Source organism: Gastrolobium bilobum, unplaced genomic scaffold (genome assembly GCF_033153095.1).
Source record: "Gastrolobium bilobum isolate Gb01-03AN ecotype WA unplaced genomic scaffold, APGP_CSIRO_Gbil_v1 utg52110, whole genome shotgun sequence".
Taxonomy (NCBI): Eukaryota; Viridiplantae; Streptophyta; class Magnoliopsida; order Fabales; family Fabaceae; genus Gastrolobium; species Gastrolobium bilobum.
Genome location: NW_026896614.1, coordinates 235,550 through 241,549, shown reverse-complemented (window position 1 = coordinate 241,549; position 6,000 = coordinate 235,550). Strand labels below are relative to the sequence as shown.

Below are 6,000 nucleotides of genomic sequence, written 5' to 3'. Positions count from 1 at the left end.
ACGCTAAGTGGTCCACATACATTAGTATGTCCAGTTACAGTTGAATAGTTGCGCAAACCTTTTTGGCCCTTGTAGGATTGCTTGGCCACTTTACCTTCCAAATAGGACTAACATGTAGCTGTTAGTTAAAAGATTCTTGAACTTTCAGTATCTCTTTTAACTAAAACATATTTTCTACTTGAGATAATGTGACTCAATCACAAAGGCCAAAGTTATGTTTCATTTGAAACTTTTATTTCTTTGGTGAAAATCCTTGTTCATCATCCTTTCCATTCAACATAACAAATTTAAAAAGGTTATAGGACATAGGTAATAAAGACTATTTAAACAATGTACCAGAACAAACAAGACGAAGATGAACTTCGAAATGTAACTGAGGAATCAATTGCATTGTCAACCCATGTTTTAACCAAAACAACTAACAAAAATTGAATTCCTCTTGAAATCTAGAACAAATAAACAGTCACCCAAAACCTAGAATAAATAACTTGTCTTACTGCAAATGCAGACACAAGTTCCCATTTTCAAGCTTAAAATATCTATGTCCATTGCTGACAGGTATGCCATGTTTGAACTACTACAAAGAGTAACAAACCACCTCTGGGCAATTTTTCTTTCAGTGTCCCTTTAGTCTGTACTTGAAGAACTTGCCTTGCGGCTTCTTCATAGCAACTGGTTTGACAACTGATAACCAAGTCATTTTGTTCTTGTTACCACCCTTGGGTTTCCCTTTGGATTTAACAAGACTCTTAGCAAAACCTGCACCGACTGCATTCTGTCTAGCAGAGCTGCTAGACGCAGCAAACATGTCATTAAGAGTCTGAAGCATTTTTACTCCACTCTTAATCATGTACACTTGCTTCTGCAAGTATTTGGAAAGACTGACAATAATATAGCAGCGAACTACCATATTTGCCATTTCCTAATCTGAGAAATGCATCTTAGTTTCCTTAGACGCATCCTCTGCAGGTTGCTATGGCCCTCGCATTGTCAGGACAAATTTTAGCTTCCATGTTTTAGAACAATATCAAAAAATTTGCTTTTCACTTATTCATAGTTGGTACCATCTAGAGGTTTTCGACTCAAAATCATTTCTAAGATATTTTCTGAAAAACATATAAAGCACACAATTACAAACAAATAATGCAATAAACAAACGAAGTGCAAGTAGATTCTCATAACTACTCTTGTTTATTGTTAACAATCCTTCAGTTTATCTTTACAAGGCTTACGATGGGCAAGTCACTTGTAAAAACCAAAATTGTTATTTGGGCCTTCAGTGCCATTGTCAGAGCCTTGAAGGGAGGGTTAACAATTTTACCAAAGTTGAATGTTATTAACCATTGTTTAATTTCAAAATTATCCTTAGTGTCTAAGGATTGCCGACGATGGGCCGTACAATACTTTACTAAAATTTTGAAATTATTAAGATTTAATCTAGTGAAATCTGATTATCCTTATCCGATGGGGCTTCAGCGATAACCATTTCACTAATAAACCCACAAATGGAGCCAGCAGGTTTTAAAATTATTTAATTTTTTAAAACCTTCAGCCATTCAACATTTTTGTTTGAGAATTTTCATAAGCCCTGTCGAATTCATTGTTTAATTTCAAAATTATCTTTAATAACTTAGTATTATCGACGATGGGCCATACAATACTTTATTAAAATTTTGAAATTATTAAGGCCTAATAAAATGCAATCATGCTAATCCGTTGGGGCCTCACATGATTATTTTATTGATAGGCCCTCAATGCGCCTGGAGGTTAAATTAATTTCTTAATTTAAATCTCCTCCCATAATTATTTAGGTCCAATCTAATAAAATTCAATCATGCTTATTCGATGGGACTTCACATGATTATTTTATTAATGGTCCTTATAATGCGCTTGAAGGTTAAATTAATCTCTTAATTTAAATCTCCTTCCATTCAACATAAGCAACATTTTCTAATTTCCAAGAATTATTTAATTGAGAGTATCCTTTGTTTGATTTCAAAAACTATATAAGTAAGAGCGCCGATAAACGTGCACTAAGCTTAACATAATTTTGAAAGCATTAAGGTCCTGAAATCCGGTCACTTTACGTCAGCGTGTGCTCCAAACAATCATGATACATGAATGTTGTATGCAGCGTGTGTTATTCCATGACCATTTCAGAAAACCCACAAATTACTCGCAAAATAAAAGAATTCTCTTAGGAAATTTTCTCTAATTATTTTTCTAGATTTAAATCATCCAAATAGCTGATTTAATTATTAATCTAGATTGCAACAATCATAATAATTATCATTTATGAGGATAATTTGAAATCAAAATAATTTCCATAACGATTATTTGTCTTGATGTTAATTATCCAAAATTAATTAATTCAATTATTAATCTAGATTTTTAATAAAAATCATAATAATTATTAATTAATTTCGTAGGATGATTTAAAATCAAAATAATCCCATAATAACTATCATACTAGTCGCTGAAGACATAATAGCTATTATGCTCATGCAATCATACAAGTTATGCAACAATATGGCACCACCTATTCTATATGGCATGTTATCGCAATAAAGCATGTTATCAATCATATAATTTATACCAATCAATAAAAGCATTAAATAATAAAATCTAATTACTTTAATCCATGGCCTTCCTATTTTAAAGAAAATAAAATAAAATAAAATAATACAACTTTGGAATTCGACTTTCGCCTAGCCCATAGTATCTGTCTCAAGCCCCTTTAGGGTTTCATGGGCCCAAAAGCCCAAAGACCCAATCCTTTGGCGAGAAACCCTAGGACGCGAAAGAGAAACCCTAGCCGTCAGGTCTGCCGCGCCGTCACCCGAAGTCAAATCAAGCTGAAACTCCAAGGGAAGGACCGCCACGTAGAGACGAGTGCACCGCCGCCGGAATCACCCAAAAAGGTGGCCGGACGCTCCCTCACTCTCCCATTCTTTTCCGGAGAGTGGCGACCACTCTCAGAATCTTGTGGAGGCGCGTGGGAGCGCGTGTAAACTCAGATGGCGGTAAGCCGCCCACCGTTGCGTTCGTATTTCCGTCCTCTTTCCAACCATATATAGATCGCCTCATTCCGAGATCGGGAAGACCTCTAAAAGTCTCCGACAGTTCTGACTGCGCATCTTACTCGCGGTTTCTCGATCTTGAACTTTTACAAAATATTTGAAAAATACACAGAAATTTCAAAAATAAACAAAAACAGCAAGGAGGAAACCTAATCATATGGGATTAGCCTCCTTGTTACAAATCGAGAAATACACGAGAGATCCTAACCATGGATTAAAGCATTTTTACCGATTAAAATTTAAACTTTTATGAAAATGAATTATAAAATACACATGCTAGATTCATACCATAATCCTAGAACCCTAGGTGCCACATTTCAAGAAGCAAAACTAATTACATGAATAGTGAAACTAGATTCACATACCAATGTACAGCCAAGGCTCTGATACCAATTGAAGGAAATCTTAGATTTATGCGGAAGCGGTTTAGGACCTAGTACATTGGTATGCTTACCGAATCATCCTTGTTTCACAATTACCTCTCGGTGCGCAAGTCTCGTGTAGAATCTTCCCTTGTAGGATTCCTCTTCACGAACAGCTCACCTCAGCGCCGCAGTACGAACAACCTCCTTGAAGCTGGACTGTGGTAGATCTTCCAAACTATCTCTCGAGGAGGAAGGGGAAGTGTGTGGGCACTGATTAGATTCTGAGCTTGCATCTTTCTCACAAAAAGGACCTTGGAGGCTGATGACTTAAGAGGTACTATTTATATGGGTTCCAAGAAACCCTAACTCATTGGGCTCTAGGTTCCTTGGGCTCTTCTCATACTAATAACCCATTTGAGCTTTAGTAAAAGAGTAAACCCCACACTTATTACCGTTGGGTCTCATGCGTGCAACCAAGGTTTTGTTGCTTCACTTGAGCTTGCAACATATTGCTGGGGTTTATTACAAATAAAATCAAATAAAATCATATGATTATCAAATTTATAATACAAATCTCTCTTTGTGAAAATATGGTTGATACTTTTAACGAAATATTATTTTAACGAATATTATGATTACAAATAAAATAAAATCGAATAAAATCATATAATTATCAAATTTATAATACAAATCTCTCTTTACGAAAGTATGGTTGATACTTTTGACGAAATATGATTTTTGAAATATTTTGAGTATTATTTTTTTAAAATAAAATATATTATTTTTATAATATATACACTAAATATTTACCTGTTAAATAAAAAACCTAATAACTATAAATATTAAATTGAAACAAACAGTGCAATAATATAGTTAGATTGTCAAATGAAATATAAGACAAGAGCAAATGAGGATGAAAAAATATATACTAATAATGTATCAAATTTAAAATTTTAAAAATATCTTGTCAAATATGATAATCTGGGATAACAAACTTATTGAAAAGTTTAGAGATTTGAGAATAATTTTATTCAAATAAGTTTTTCTATAATTATTCTAAAAATTTTAAAAAAATTATTTTTAAAAATTGAAATCAAACATGCCCAAAAAACTCTTTAAATATAAAATTCAAATAATAACAATTTTCTAAATAGAATTATAATTTTTTTTATAGTTGAATTATAATTTATTAAGCAATGATACAGTGAATTAAAGTGTCTGAAAAATGTTTAAAAAAAATGAAAATGGATCTTCTCATGTCTAATTTAGCATGATCATGTCATGTGAAAGAATCTTAACCATTAATAATTAAATCAATGGTAATGATTGTGTAACTTTCTATCTTTAAATTATTTCTCTTTCCTCCCTTATCACCGTTAACCCACTCGTGTATGGTTATAATTACTCCACATGACATGATCATGTTAATTAATACACGAGAAGATCCACTTCCAAAAAAAAGTTGTCTGAAAAATATCACAAACCCAAAAGAAGAAAATATGTTATACCTGTCAAAGGTGATATTTTAGAAGATCAAAAAAAATAAAAATAAAAATACAATACAATAAAAAAATAATGTAAATCGGAAAAGAATCCTGAAAAAATACCAATCCTCCTGATACGATATCAATTAATTTGGACACGACACTCAGAAGAGTCCGCAAAAAGGTCCAAAAATCTACTGCCAGCGGTAAAACCTATAAATAAATAAGAGATAAAGCGCTCAAATAGTTCTCATTCCCTTTCCTTGCCCTATTGAGGTTAGGGTTTTTCAGTGTTTTTTCGTAAGAGGAAGTATCGTAGTGAAGCTGAAAGAGAGGGGCTAAGGAAGAAGAAGAAACGAAGATGGCTCTTAACGAAGAGAAAACACAGTCTATGCTGAACAGGTCCATCGCTCTGAAGGCGGAGGAGGAGAAGGAACCGAAGGAACGAATGACCCTTTTGGGCTACCAATGCCGCGACATATCACATGCTGACGAGTTGCACCAACAGCTCATGCGTGAGATCGGCCGCAATGTCGCCGAGATCCAAAAGGAGGGACTCGGCGAGCACGCCTCCGCGACCTCAACTGCGAGATCAACAGACTCCTCTACGAGAAACTCCACTGGGAGCGCCGAATCGTTGAACTCGGCGGCACCAAACACTCCGCCAAGATGATCGACCTCGACGGCAACATCGTCGATCTCCCAAATCCCGGCTTCAGCTTCCTCGGTTTCTGCTATTTCGGCGCTGCCGCGAATAAACTCCCCGAAGATCGGGAGCTTCGGAAGCGGCAAATCCTTGACAACTTTTATAAAATTTACAGGGATGGTGTGCTTGATCGCGAGGAGGGCCCTGCCGAGAAGAAGATGCGGCGCGAGGCGGAGGAGATGCGGCGCGTGGTCGAGGAGATGCGGTGTGAGGCAAGGGAGGAGAAGAAGATGCGGCGGTTTTAGAAGATAAATAAGGGTGTGTTGGAGATGAAGAAGATGGAGCTTGTTAGTGAGGGTCCATTGGAGGAACATAGTGAGGCTAAGGACATGCTTAACATTCAGGGTTAGGTTGATTTTTTTAGT

General features: G+C 35.5%; 1 pseudogene; it reads left to right on the top strand.

Moving 5' to 3' along the window:
* The first annotated feature begins 5,290 nt into the window (after window positions 1–5,290).
* Window positions 5,291–5,985, top strand: LOC133300961 (uncharacterized; annotated as a pseudogene).
* The last annotated feature ends 15 nt before the right edge of the window (window positions 5,986–6,000 follow it).